Genomic DNA, 14603 nt, shown 5'->3' on the forward strand with positions numbered 1-14603 from the left:
TGTAGCCCTGTTGCAAACAGTACTCTGCAAGTAGGCTGCAAGAGGTAACTGCTCCAAGATATGTGCATCCATTGATACGATTTATACATGGTTTTATTTTTAAAAATTCCCCAAAGAATGCTGCTGCTCTGGAAGCTCAATGCATGACCAGATTTCTTGGTGAGGAGAAAAAGAGTGATTTCATGCATCTGGGAGAGATGGGGAATTAGTCTGTCCCATCAGGATTATTAATAATACACCGGTAATGGATGCCAAAAAAAACCCGGACTGTATTTTCTTCAACAAACAAATGAACAAACAAATAGAAAACAGGCTAAGCTGCCTTTAGATAGCAAGTAAACATCACAGTCATGAACAAATTTACTCCTGGGTGTTGGAAGTATGATACTGTAGGAGCTTGTGAAGTAGGTAGAATTTGTTTTATCTAACACCAATTTTCTGAGGCCTTGTGCTACAGCAGAACCTACAATTCATCCTTTAAACTATCTTTGAGCTTCCAGTGGTTCCAGTATTTTACAGTGGAGTTATAAGAATGATTTACTGTTAGATACTAACAGGGGTGAAAGTAACTTAAAGGACTTACCAGTATGCCAGAGTCCTGAGCAGGGGACAGGGCCTCAACATTGAGATTTAAATCCCCAGGCCCTTTACACTGAGATTTAAAAGGCCTGGGGCTCCCGGCCGCCGTCTCCGGCAGCAGGGCTCTGGCGACGATTTAAAGAGCCAGGGGCTCCACTGCAGTAGCGGCGGCCAGGAGCCCTGGGCCCTTTAAATCGCTGCCAGAGCCCCGGGGGCTGCCGGATGGCACTGCTATTCTGGAGCTCCAGAAGCAGGGCTCTGGCAGCGATTTAAAAGGCCCGGAGCTCTGGCCACTGCTACCGCAGGGAGAAAACTTTTGCAATATCCATAAAACTTTCCTTTTGTGCAAACTTTAAAAATGGTATCTAGCTGTTTTGTTTAAAATCACGTTCACCATTTTAAAGCTATGAGAGTCCAGAAGATAAGGAGATTCAAGACTTCAAATTATTTTTGTACTATTCCTCTAATTTAAAAATAGCCCACTTCCATGAGAAACCTCAAGGCACAAGAGTTGAAATTCTGATTTGAATCACTTCATGAATGTGATCCTGTGCACTCATGAGTGCTCCTTGAGAACAAGCACATGAGACTATTTGTAATTTTCTAACCCAAACCAATCCTGAAATACAATAGGACAAAAACAGCAAAAACAATTGGGTGAAAGACAGACCCATTCATTCTTCTAAGTCAAGGAACTTGTTTGATGGCTTGTTGGATTTATTTTGAATTTTCCACAAACGTTCTCCTGACCTTAGAATAAGCAATACCTAGACTGAGAGGAGCCTTCCCTTCCCCCCACCCTTACAGATTTAGGATTGGGAGGGAGAGGGAATCAAGATTGGGGCTTAGAATATAAAGTGTCTTACAACCATGATTACAGAACCATTGATATGACTCTGGGGCTATGTCTATATTGGACACCACTGGTGGTGGCATGTAGGGTACATGTAGCTACTCGCTGCAGTGACCAACAATACTATGGTGTGTAGCTACAAGTGGCTGTGAAAGGCTCTGACAGGGAGAAAGCAATAGGGAAAGGCTGGGCAGCAGGGAGCTGCCAGAGCTTTTCCCCGCTGCCTCCCCCTGCTTGAGCCTTTCCCCGCTACCAAAGTCTGTCGTGCGGTAGGAAAGACTCCAGCAGTGGGACGCTGCACTGCTAAAAATAGCAGTATAAACGGGGGAGGCACTGCTTGGGCACATTGAGTGCCATGTAGGGTATATACCCTGGGGTTCAGGTGCGTCTGTACACACCTAAGCAATGCCTCACTTTCTGCACTGCTATTTATACCTATGCTAGGGGGCGCACAGTGTATGTACTGTATGCTCGCTGAAAGGAGTGTGCAGTGTAGACATACCCTAATCCTCCAACGTGCAATGACTGTAATTGTGCACTGTTCCCCTCTGTGTAAGACAAGAGTGCTAAAATAACCAGCACAGTACATGCCAATCTATAGAATGGCAAAGAGAAGTTACATATGCTGACTTTGAATCTCTAGTAAATCTTTAGGTGAGTCTGTTTGGGCTCAGATTGTGCCAGGCCTCCATTCAGGCGTACAAATGAGGCAGAGGACACGATGAGCCTTCTCCATTCTCCCCATCCCACCCATGTTCCCTGGGCAGAGGCCCGGAATATTCCCTCCCAGCACCAAAGTGGCAGAGGGGAAGTGGGGCCGTAGCATTTGCCCCCTCTCATGCACCTCCCAGAGCTTTCTGGAGGCACAAAGTGGAGCATTCTGCACCGTTCTCAGGGCTACAGAAATGGGCATACTGCCCTTGTGGGCCGGGGGTCTCTGTGTGGCTCCCCTAAGACTCAAGCCAATGCCTACCATGCACAATCTGACCCCTGAAGAGCTTTATTACACTGTAACAAGCTTAACGACTTTCGTATTTCCTCAGTGAAGCATCAGACTCTGAAGCATTCCACTCCTCCACTAGATTTCGAATGTAATTGTGATCTAAGATTCAGCAAGCCATGCAAAGTATGTGTTTAGATTGTAAAGGACCCTTCCAATCTAACCTGCAAAAACCCTTTGCAGGGGCAGTTACTCAGTGAGAACCATGCTATTTTGTATGCTGGAGAAATTAACTTTGCATCCTGCTTTGAAAGAAAAGCTGTGGCTCAGGTGGGACTCATGTCATACAGGGCTCTCTGGGACCTTTGTGAAAAATGTATTGTTTCCCTGTGTATAAAAAGGGTGAAATATGAGAACAGTCGTATATTCCCATTCTGTAATAAAGAGTGAGTATTTCGTATTATCAAAGGAAAAATGAGTCCAGGAAGACAAAGCAAACCAGCTAGATTTGTCAAAGGCTGTCTGCTCTTCAGGAAGTTCAAGAATTAAGGGCTAGTTAAGATGCCAGTGAGCAGAACTTGCTATCTCTGCTGAAATGGCTGTTCCAGAGCAAGTCATGACAAGGGTCTGAGTGTCTGACTAAAGTGGTGATCGGACCAGTATAATCACAGTACAACCAAAGGTGTCCGGAGTGTGGGCAATGAAGTCCCAAACTGTGGCCCAGGACTGCCCTCCTGCTCTAACTGCAGGGGAAGGACGAAACTGATGAAGTACAGGTTTTCATTGCCAGTGCAGGAAATCAGTTTCAATTTATCTGTGAATAGGCATACAAGTACAGGCAAATTGTGGTTGTGTACATTTGATTTTGAGAAACTTCTTGTGTACATTTATATGCAAATTGGCAAGAGCTGTGGGCTCTTGGCAAACTGCCAATTTGGCTCCCAACATATCAAAATTTAGGCACTGTGTTTGTCTGCATAAGGGATTGGATGGCAACTGCAATCAGGTTTTGAGATTTGCTCAAGAAAAGCTCACTCATGACAAGAGAGCCAGAACAATAAGCAGAAATGGTGTAACTAATAATTCTTCTTGTAATTTCCAGCTATTACAGAAGATACAGGCAACTGGATTATCTAGAAAACGAGGGAGAGAAACTGGAGCCATTCGGTTTGGTGAGACATCTAATTTTTTTCTCACTAACCACCTTACAGTTTACATAGTGTTATAGATCACTGGTCTCTGAGACTCTTGACTCCACATTCATGTCATCCTCTCCTGCTAATTACTTATTGTCATTTGTTTTTTACAAAGCTATCCATTTAGAGATTGATTTTCAGTCATGCTGAACATCTACTATGTCTGCTGACTTCTGTTGTAGATGGTGCTCAGCACATCCGATAATAAGAACTCGGGGTATGTCTATGCTGGGAAAGTCCATCCTGTTAGAAAACACGTTAGTTAACACAATGTTGAACATGACATAGCCCATAGTGTGGACAAGGACAATCATGTTTAAGAATGTTAGCTGGTCTTGGTTAACCATAAGTGTGGTTGGTTGTGGGGGGACCCTAACGTTTACCAAGGCCAGTTGACATGTTTTAAAATACAATTATCCTTGTCCACACTAAGGGCGAAGCATAAAATTTTCAAAAGCGTCTAAATTCTGTATTCAAAAGTGACCCATGGCACCTAATTGCCTCAAGTCACCGTTGAGAATGGCACTTAGGCTCCTAAATCACTTTTGAAATTTGTACCTTAAGTCACATTTAAAATCAAGTCAATTAACAAGTGTTCTAACATGATGTATTTTCCCAGTGTAGACATATCCTTAGTGTGCACACACAGCCTGAATTTGCATGCACAAGTGAATAGGATGATTGCTGGTCTAATTATCCCATTAAGTCCTACAAACGAGAGATGTAGGAATGTTGTATGGCCCTTGATATATCAATGTGATAAACAAGTAGCCCAATGATAGAGAAATCTGCTAATAATAATAATTCCTTTATTATTATCTCTATCCCATTGCCATGCCATTTATTTTTCATTTTACTGCCCTGTTAGACCATCAGTGTTCTCCTGATGTTTTCCAACATCAAATGCCCACATCTTGAATACTCTGTACAGATGTGGTCGCCCCATCTCAAAAAAGATATATTGGAATTAGAAAAGGTTCAGAAAAGGGCAACAAAAATGACAAGGGGTATGGAACAGCTTCCATATGAGGCGAGACTAATAAGACTGGGACTTTTCAGCTTGGAAAAGAGATGACTAAGGGGGGATATGAGAGAGGTCTATAAAATCATGACTGGTGTGGAGAAAGTAAATAAGGAAGTGTTATTTACTCCTTCTCCTAACACAAGAACAAGGGGTCACCAAATGAAATTAATAGGCAGCCAGTTTAAAACAAACAACAGAAAGTATTTCTTCACACAACACGCAGCCAATGTGTGGAACTCTTTGCCAGAGGATGTTGTGAAGGCCAAGACTATAACAGGGTTTAAAAAAAGAACTAGATAAATTAATGGAGGATAGGTCCATTAATGGCTATTAGCCAGGATTGGCAGGGATGGTGTCCCTAGCCTCTCTTTGCCAGAAGCTGGGAATGGAGAAAGGGGATGGATCACTCGATGATTACCTGTTCTGTTTGTTCCCTCTGGGGCGTCTAACATGGGCCACTGTCAGAAGACAGGATACTGGGTTAGATGGACCTTTGGTGTGACCCAATATGGCCGTTCTTATATGATGATCTACCACAAGTGCTGTTGCTGACAGTGAAAAATCCATTAATGCAGCCCCCAGTCATTGGGGGCAGATGCAGGAAATTTAAATGTCTGCTCCAAGCTTTTCTACACAAAGGGCAAAATGGCAACATTAAACCCAATCCCTGAACTGAGGGTGTTGTGCCTGCTCACTACCCTACCAGGAGCTCCAGGAAGCATTGTGTCTTCTGGAGCTCTCAAGGGTCAAAGTCACTGTATCACCCTGAAACAGGGTGCAGTGTGTACTTCCCCACAGCTGTATCCCTGCGTCCTCTCTGCTCCTTTGGCAGTGCTAATGCTGGCAGCCCTGAGCTATCTCTGCACTTTTGTAATAGCTGGTAGACGCTTCATAGGCTAACGTGGAGAGGCTCTTTGATCCCTTTCCACCTTGTGTGCTCATGTAAGGACTGGCCACAATCTGGCCCTAAGCTTTTAAATCCTAAGAGACATGTTCTATAAGAAGTCCCTTTTTCCTTTTTTTAGTGGGGTGTGGAGGAGACTACCAGCTTAAACAGTTCCAGTCACTTTACAAACCACAACTCCACCAGGAAAAATCAACTTTTAATACTGCTGATTTCTGTCGGACTCGGCAAAATGATCAGTCTTGGCCCTCTCCCCATTGTAAATGTGCAACAGCAGGAGATAGTGCTAGAATCAGTTTTACATCTGTTTAGCTTAGGCATTTTGTGATATGTCCATTGCCACAACAAGTTAAGTACACTTGATGGGACACATTATTTTGCTACAGATATGTACTCTCTATGCCATTATCTAAATCACTAATGAAGATATTGAACAGAACCAGACCCAGGACCAATTATTGCGGCACCCCTTTGATATGCTCTTCCAGCTTGACAGTGAACCACTGATAACTACTCTCTGGGAACAGTTTTCCAACCAGTTTTGCATCCACCTTAAAGTAGCTCCATCTAGGTTGTATTTCCCTAATTTGTTTATGAAAAGGTCATGCAAGACAGTATCAAAACCCTTACTAAAGTTAAGATATACCACATCTACCACTTCCCCCCTATCCACGGGGTTTGTTACCCTGTCAAAGAAAGCTATTAGATTAGTTTGACAAGGTTTTTTCTTGATAAATCCATGCTGTTACTTATCACTTTATTATCTTCTAGGTGTTTGCAAACTGATTGCTTGATTATTTGCTCCAAATCTTCCTCCTTCCCAGGCACAGCCAACCTCAGCCAACCACAAGTGCTGTCTCTGTCCTCAGGAGAGTATAGGGTCAGCTGCTTGCTAATGCATGGTGATCCAAAGAGGGTGGGGAGGAGGTGAGACGACGGCTATTCCACCTTTATACACACTAGCTGGACAGCCTCTCTGAGGGGAGTCTGCTAATTTCATGAGAGCGCACTACCTCTGGAGGTCTAGGAGACATCCACTATAAAAACTACAAGTCAAAACTAGAATAGTTGCATAAATCCTGCGAACTAAACCATGTACTTTCACACATTGTTCCATGGGTAAGACCTTTGGTCTGGAATTCCAGCCAGCTGGATTCTAACAAGGAGATTCCTGTAGTGGGTTGTGTGCTCTGGTACACTGCCATCCAGAGCTGGGCAGACAATCCATTTCACAAATTTAGATCCTTCACAGATTATCCATGGACAAACATTGTTTTTACAAAGATGCAAGTTATGGTTCTTATTTGGAAGACCAACTATAGCAGGAAGTCAATAACCTCTTAACGGAATTGTGAAAAGTTAGCAGTACTCAACTGAGAAATTCTTGTGTTATACCATTTCCTAAGAGGGATGGAGATGTGCCGCACAATATCCTGCACTACAGACAGGCCATCGTTTCTGACAACTCAAAGCTTGGTCAGAAACTGACTTGATCATTCACTCAACTCTAGTGGGTAGAGCTAATAGCTAGACAAGTAATTATTTACCATATACTTGGCCATACTCCTGGGTTGCAAATGTATGAGAACAGAATTTGTCTATAGAAGGCTTTGCTTCACACCACCATGTTTTGTTTGTTTTTGCTTTCCTCTGTGACAGCTACAGTTTATGGCCACTGGGTTTTAAATTGTTAAATAATGGGTGTACGTGTCTACGATACCACCTTCTCTAAACATTCAGCTGTACATGGCTTTGTAGTTTTGCCATGTAACAACTCTCTGTTTAAGCCTGTTGCACATTTTCAAAGAAAAATTACTTTGCAAAGCACAGTAGGTTAATTCTATTGGAGGCTCCTTTATAAAATTAGTAAAATTTGGTAGCCTAGTTGACTATAGTATAAAAAAGAGTTGATATGTTGGTAAATACAGCAGGAAAAAAGCAAAAACTGGATTTATAACTCATTCAACACGAGGAATCTAGGTATTTGTTCTACAGATCTTGACAAGAGCTGAATATGTACTGGAAGAGCACACGGGGGTGTGTTTGCACAAATGTTTGAGAAAGAAGGTCTCCTATGGACCTCAGCACCATAGTATCTGAGCGCCTCACAAATATTTCTCCTGTGAGGGATGGCAGTACTATTTTCCCCATTTTACAGAGCAAAAACTGAGGCACAGGGAGATTATAAGTGAATTACCCAAGGTTACACACAAAGTCTGTGACAGAGAGGGGACGTGCACCCAGACGCACTGATTTCCAAGTCAATGTATCAGCCTTGAAGACTATTGTTAAATTATTTAATTTTCACCTCTGTGACCTTGAAAATATTAAAAACCTATAAACCCCATTGGAATCATGTACTCACAGTTAGTCCAGTTTGCTACAGATTTCAGCTCACATTCTCATACATACAGAACAGAAATGGACCTGCTGGTTTCAGATACTGATTAGCAGAACGAAATCCTTGATATGTTTAAACAAATATATTCTTGAAAGAGAGAAAAATACTGGCTTCTGGTCACCTTTGAATTTTTGTGGTTACAAAAATGAACCTTTACTGCATTTTACTTTATAGCTTGATCAAATTCATTTTCTCTCCCTCTAAGTAGCTGCCCTTTTCTATCTTCCTCAAAGGATCATCTTGCACAAAGTACTGGATGAGCTCAGAATATAAATTCAGCATGTCGTTCAGCTGCAAACCGTGATAGACCTTCACAGAAACTCAAACACGTAGGAAAAAATGGATGGGGCGAGGAGTGAGGCAATATAATATGAGCTAATTATTTCTGATATCATCGTAAGGCAATGTGTAAGGAGCTAACAACTCAGATAAACAGAAATGAAACCAAGTGGGAAAGAATCCATACAATCAACAAAACACAAATCAATTTAGTTTCAAAATTGTTCCTACTAGCTGCTGTGCTGTGGCCTGCCCAGGCCTAGGTTTCACAGTGCTGTAATCTGCAGATAAGTGAAATGCCTTGTCACTCCAATTTCTATCCTATATGCACATAAAATATAGAAAAGGACAAGATTTTCCATGCAGCTTCACCATGACAGCTTAACAAACCCACCATAAGCCGAAGGTTGTTTCACATTAAACAGAACACTGTGATGAAATGACAAGATACGTACCACTGCCTCCACTGGATGGAATCGGAACTGCGCGACTGATGATACATCTACACAGCGGCTGGGAGGTGCGATTCCGATCTTGCTACATGTATAGGCGCTGGCTCTGCTCAAGCTAGCTCCTAAAACAGCAGTGTGTCTTGGATGGCACAGGTGGCGGTTTGGGCTAGCCACCAAAGTACATTCCGGGGGGCGGGGGCGGGGTGTCGGACAGGATTGTACTCAGGAGGTTAGCCTGAGCCGCTGCTCATGTTACCATGGCAACACTGCTATTTTTAGACACTAGCTCCAGCAGCGCTAGCCCATGTATGACTCCCCAAGCTGGGCATTACACCTCTCAGCTCCTTTGTAGATGTTCCCTGAGCATCACAAGCCCTGTATGGCTTACAATTAATGGAGATCATCCCTTAGCTCAAGCAGCATGGACCTGTGCTTTTGGAGAAGGAAGATCTGTGTCCTATCCCTGCTGCAGCAGTGAAATGCTAAGTGATTGTGACGTGCATCATGGTGACAACTGTGAATCATATCTGTAGCAAAATAATATGTCCCATCAAGTGTACTTAACTTAACCAGAACTCTACTACTTAATAAGAATTCTGGATCATATCACAGACTTGTGCCACTCCTCTGAAGAAAATAGCATACATAACAGACAGATGGAGATTAAGGTCATTTTGGATGGAACTGCTGCTTTCTAATTTGTGTACAAGGCACATAGCAGTTGTGGCAACGGGCATATCACAAAATGCCTAAGCTAAACAGATGTAAAGCTGATTCTAGCACTGTCTCCTGCTGTTGCACATGAAGAGCAGGATAGACAAACACCTGTCAGGGATGGTCTAGATAATACTGCTTTGAGTGCAGGGTACTTGATTAGATGAGGTCCCTTCCAGTCCTATGATTCTATGATTTCTTCAGCACTCAGCCTCCACCCTGGACGCCTATGGGCCTTAGAAGTTTCCCCTAGCTTCTGCACCTTGTGGGTGCTGAAAATAGACCAAGGATATGTCTACATTGCAACTGGAATGTGATTCCCAGCATAAGTAGATAGACTTGCTCTAGCTCTGTTCGAGCTAGCATGCTAAAAATAGCAATATGAACGTTGTAGCACCAGCAGCAGCTTGATCTGACCACCTGAGCTTAGACCCAGAGGGTTAAGCAGCCTTTGACTCTGGCAGCTAGCCTGAGCCTCTATTCATGCAGCATCAGCCACAATGCTATTTTTAGCATGCTAGCTGGAGCAGTACTAGTGGGAGTCTGTCTGTCTGCTCTGGAAATCACACCACCTAGCAGACATACCCTGAAAGGCCCACATGAGTTTACATGAACTTCTGCATTATGAAAGCTGGGCAGGTCTTTTAATGACTCTCACTTCATGAGCAATGTTGTGCTCTCAGCTCTCAAATGGGAGATTTAGACACACATTTTCTACTTCAGTCTCTGGGCATTTTCTACCCCATGGAAGGGATGACATCCCTCATTGTGTTAATCAAACCACCATCCTTCATCTCATCCAGATCCATCCTGAACATCCACTCCTTCCACAATCCGCACAAGAAGATCTTATAATGTCTTCAGTAAAATCAAAACTACTTTTATTTCCGAGTCTGGGCTCCCCAGTGCTTCCTGTCTTAGAATCATGGAAGTGTAGGGCTGGAAGGGATCTCAAGAGGTCATTTAGTGCATCCCCCACACTGAGGCAGGATTAATGTGTCTGTTTTGTAGAATGCAAGACTTCTTGGCAGGGACTGGCTTTGTGTTTGTGTTACATGGCTGAGGCTGAGAAATGGGCAGAAGAGCAGTCTTGTGGCTAAGGCCTTAGCCTTAGCCACAAGTTTGCAACACAGACAAAAACCCACTGAACTGAGACTCTGAAGCTCTGGGTTCAGTTCCTGGCTTTGCCTCCCTGTAGACTTTGTGGAGCAGGTCCTCATCTGGTAGAAATAAGTGTAGCTCCACTGAAATCAATGGATTCTGTCAATATATGACTTTGGACAAATCACTTAAACCAAGATTTTAAAAAGTGAGTAGTGGTTTTGGATGCCCACACCTTATAAGCATTTATTTTCACAGGGTGGATGCTCAGCACTTTCTGAAAATCAGATCTTTTCCAAAAACATTAGTCTGAAAATCTTGGATATAATCTCTCTGTACCTCAGTTCCCCATTGGTACAATGAGAATAAGAATACTTCTCTACCTCACAGGGTTCCTGTGAGGATATGTTCTATAATTATAGGATGCTACGGTGCTGGGGGCCATATAAGTAGGTAGATAAATAATAGGAAGTAGGGAACAGTGAATATTGGAGGCAAGCTCTACCACACATATTTAAGATGAGCGTATTGCTTTATTTCAGAATGGTTTTGGGGTGATTTTTTAGTTGAATGTCACTCTAAAAAAGAATCTTAAGTAGGTAAAAATTCTGCTCTCGGATCTTCGTCGTGGCAATTTCTTGGCTACGGTGTTCTCCCTCCGTGTGAGATTCTCATTAGTACCACTGTGAGTTTTGCACACAGTTCAGAAAAGCACTAATGCGCATGCGTGAATTAATCCCTATGTGGAAAATTACTTAAGCATTTATTTACATCCCACAGAATTCAGTTGAACTTCAGCATGGGTTTAAGCAATTTGCTGTCTTGGAGACATAGAGAGAAGATCATGTCAGAGTTCCACCATGTGGATTTGGGAGCAGAAGTCTGAACTAAAGGTGGCCATTTGGCCTGAATAAGAAAAGTATGTGTAATTCTGTGACCACTTATAAACATGCAGCTATTGTTGGCTGATCTCTTGTGCAGTTTTCCACATTAATAGTGTGGAACTACTCTAGTTTTGAAACACAAAAGTCTGTGTTTATCAGAATGCCAGATAAAGTCCTTCCAAAACTAACATACGTTAAAAATTAAAGTTGTGCGATTACCTCAGGAAATGAAATATCAAAAAAAATCTGAAGCAGGGTGAAAAACTGAGTTCAGCTTTGTGGAGAACTTCGATGAGTCACTTCCTTATCAGTATCTCTGTTCTTCCTGGCAACGTTTTATTTTTGACTCTAAATGCTTCATTAAATGAAAAATTACACTTGGGGTTGTGTGACACAAGAAACACAATAAGCACTTCTCCTGTCGGATTTAACTGATCACACTTACATCAAAATAGGAACTTGAACTGGGGTTTCACAAACACTTTATTAGGAAGTCACAAAGGTTAATGAAGTTCTTAGTTCTTTAAGATGAGCTTTATATTTAGAATGTACACTGAGAATTTGCTCCATCGTTATTCATGGCCCCTCTTATTTTCTTTCTATGAACAGTAGTATGGATGAGTTTTTGTTCTTGGCAACAGAAAGTGTCACCAATGGCTTTGTGAATGTATTGTTGCCCAAGAATTTGCACCATAAGTGCTCAATTTGGGCATTTTAAAGCTCTTAGTGCGTCTATTGTTGTAAGATAATCCAGTTGGGGAATAAAAACAATGCCATGTGACACAGATAACCAATTCACACAGTGCAAACATCAAATCGTGAATATCAAATGTGTTCACATATACTCGCATTGAAAAATTTGCAAGCAATCTATAGGTTGAAACACGGCTTTGCAGAAAAGATTCATTGAAAAATTGTGATGAGTGGACCTATTTGTAGAAATACAGCAAGTCAAACTGCCAGACTGGGAGCTGCACCTCTCCTCTAGGGGAGCTCTCAGAGGGGTTGTGATTTAGGAGGCCCAGTCCTTCCTTGCCATGTAGAGGGAGCTGGCATGCTGTACCATTCCTTTGGATTGTGCCACTTGTTCATCCCAGTGCACCAAGCCAGCTGTGCAGGACAATGCAAAGGGGGTATAGCCATAGGGGCAGTAGGAAGGAGCGATTCCGAGGGTGCCTGGACTGTGATTTGTCCCTTGACCCAATGCAGGCTGCACAAGGGGTTAGTGGGAGGAAACATTCCTTGCACCTTCCCTCCAGCAAGCTCATTGTGCTTGCACACAGTTTGACAACAGGGAGATGGAATGAACAGACAAGTCATTGTTCACTCAGCTCTGGATGTGAGGGAGGAGGCTAAAGTTTGGTCCCCAATAGCAAGGAAAACCCCTAACAAACTACCATGGACGCAGTTCTGCTCTCAGATCCGCTGTCCCACATTCCTCTCCCACTTTTTCATGATTGAGATCTCTGCCCATCTAAGGAGAGCAGCAACCAGTCAAGAGCTGCTGTGTGGCTATAGGAGCAGAATCGTATCCCAAATAAATTTCTTTGTGTGTGTATGTCTTGTTTTTTCAAGTGTGTTAGTGGGAGAAAGTCCACATACGGAGTAACCACAGAGAGATGTTTCTGTTCAGCCAAAATTGTTGGGTCCATTGAAGCAAGCAACACAGCTCTGTTCTGTTCTGAATCTAACCACAGATCTCGTCTGATGCCTACCTGATGCCAGGGCTGCACAACTCAGAAGTGGCTAAACCATAGATACAAACTCATGGCAGGGCTGACAAAGTGGTTTTACTACATGCTGAAGCCTGTTGTCCTGTCTGCCAGGACAGTTAGTTGTGAATGAAGACTTTAATACTACAAACTGCTTAGAATATTGTCACAGTTCAAAAATAGTACTTGCTGGGTGTCGTGTGTAGGAGGAATCTATGTGTATTGAGGGTCACAGCAGCAGTTTGAGCAATAGTACTTGCTGGGTGTTGTATGTAGGAAGAATCTATGTGTATTGAGGGTCACAGCAGCAGTTTGAGCCAAGTGAGAAAGCGTGAAGTATTGGTACAGGTCCGCACTTGAAGGTGGGGAGCCTGGGCTGCTGCCAAGACTCTACAGAGCATTGGAACTGCATTCTTCTGGTTGGTGAAATTCACCCATCCCCACATACTCTCTGAGTTATTTGGGGATTAAGTGGGAGGTGAGGGTCTAAAGTTCCACCTCCTCCCACCCTCACATACCTCCTTAGGGCTGCAGTGCAGCCCTTCTTTAGCTTTTATTACAGTGTAAGGCCATGGATCAGAGCTCACTGAAGTCCATGAGAGTCTTTCCATTGAATTCAGTGGGCATTGGATCCCTAGCTTGAAGTAGCAGCTGCTGCCCTTCTGCACCTCTTTTTGTGGGCCTCTGATGGATCCTTAGCCCTTACTCTGTCCTGCTCCAAACTGCCCCCTCCAAGGTTTGCAGGGGGTGCAAAAATTCCCTAGTATAGCCTGCCTGTCTGTCCCCTTCCCCTGCGGAAAAATGTACAGCTGAAATACAGAGAAATCTCATTTGCAACTGGGGAAGCAAAACCACAGTAAATTGAGGTTGCTTTGCATGAAGCTTTGTCACAACAATAATAATAATTAGCCTTTATACAGTGCTTTGCATCCATAGATCTCAAAACCTTTTACAAAGAAATCAGTATCATTTATCCTCCATTTTACAAATGGGGGAAACTGAGGCACCAAGAAGGAAGTGACTTTCACAGGACCACCCAGCAAAGCAGTGGCAGAGCCAAGCATTGAGCCTTGGTCTCATGAGTCTCCATCCAGTGCCCTGTCCAGGGAGCTCTTGATATGGCCTAGGGCACAGATTGTATTTGAAATGGTGTAGCCCTTGTTTTGTTGTTGCCAGTTGCTTTCTTGCAATTTTGAGTATAGTTCTAGGGACAGAACAAAGTGATCAGCACCCATAATTGGGGCCAGATTTTCAAAAGAGTTCAGCTCCTACCAAAGCATCTACAATGAAGAGGCCAGATTTCCCCAAAGTACTCCGCAACCAACAGCTCCCATATGGCCTGAGCACTGTTGCAAATCTGGCCTATTTGGATTTATCAGCTCTTTGGGGTAGGGACTGTTATTTCCACATGCTCCGTGTACACACAGTAAACAAGGCCCTGATCGCAGCCTGGACTTGTAGACACTACAGCATTGGTAAATGGGAGCTCTTGGACGCTGAGCACTTCTGAAAATCTGGCTCCTAAATCGCCATGATACTTATATTGACCCTGTAATTTATTTTA

At 43.1% G+C, this 14603-nt stretch overlaps 1 long non-coding RNA gene across 1 annotated transcript in view; it reads left to right on the top strand.

The window, feature by feature from the left end:
* Positions 1-14603, top strand: part of LOC144272485 (uncharacterized) — a 73732-nt gene that overhangs the window by 25200 nt on the left and 33929 nt on the right. Inside the window, exon 2 of the long non-coding RNA XR_013347567.1 lies at positions 3475-3544. This is a non-coding gene — a long non-coding RNA (uncharacterized LOC144272485). The remainder of the gene's footprint in view (positions 1-3474; positions 3545-14603) is intronic.

Source organism: Eretmochelys imbricata, chromosome 11 (assembly GCF_965152235.1).
Source record: "Eretmochelys imbricata isolate rEreImb1 chromosome 11, rEreImb1.hap1, whole genome shotgun sequence".
Classification (NCBI taxonomy): domain Eukaryota; kingdom Metazoa; phylum Chordata; order Testudines; family Cheloniidae; genus Eretmochelys; species Eretmochelys imbricata.